At 39.8% G+C, this 628-nt stretch overlaps 1 protein-coding gene across 3 annotated transcripts in view; it reads left to right on the top strand.

The window, feature by feature from the left end:
* Positions 1–628, top strand: part of LOC107712736 (sarcolemmal membrane-associated protein-like) — a 10,653-nt gene that overhangs the window by 2,105 nt on the left and 7,920 nt on the right. The window lies entirely within an intron of this gene.

Here is a 628-nt window from a genome sequence, read left to right as displayed (position 1 = left end):
ACTGTGGGCGGTGCTCGGGGTGGTGACTGAAGGCTGTGTAGTTCTGACGTCAACTTTTTACGGAAGTTACAACGGTTCGTGAAAAATAGCTAGAACTTTATGCAGGCTGTGTGCATTTTACTGTGGACTGACTGTTTTGAAACTTATATGGTAGTTAAATAGCCCCTAGACCTCAGTAATCGTGAAAAAAGCCAGGAAATTTCAGTTTTGACAATATGGGACCTTTAATCTTGCATGTAATGTCTGATAAAGCAGTGTTTTTTTTTAAAGGGAACCCTGCTTTGTGTACAGCCATTACCGGGGAAACCTTGATCTCTGCCACTCCAACAGCGCCTCCTGCTGGCAGAGAATGAGTTTGCATATATATGCCGCTTGGGGAAACACTGGACTATGTATGGTATAAATAAATTCAACTGTATAACAGTTTCACTGCAATTCATGTTATAATGTTAGAATTAAATAACAATAAAAATAATACATATGCACTTAACAATAACGTTACCACTCTAATATGTCTTGCAATATCCATGCGTGCAAAGGTTCTGCGCGATCCTCTTGTTCAATATTCTCTGGGTCTGAATCCGGCTCAAATTGATATGGCAATATTGACGCCATCCTTAACTAAACC

The sequence above is a fragment of the Sinocyclocheilus rhinocerous genome, unplaced genomic scaffold (assembly GCF_001515625.1).
Source record: "Sinocyclocheilus rhinocerous isolate Xijiao unplaced genomic scaffold, SAMN03320098_v1.1 scaffold418, whole genome shotgun sequence".
In the NCBI taxonomy this organism is placed as follows: domain Eukaryota; kingdom Metazoa; phylum Chordata; class Actinopteri; order Cypriniformes; family Cyprinidae; genus Sinocyclocheilus; species Sinocyclocheilus rhinocerous.
Note: the sequence above shows the minus strand (reverse complement) of the source record. Positions and strands in the feature narration are given on the sequence as shown.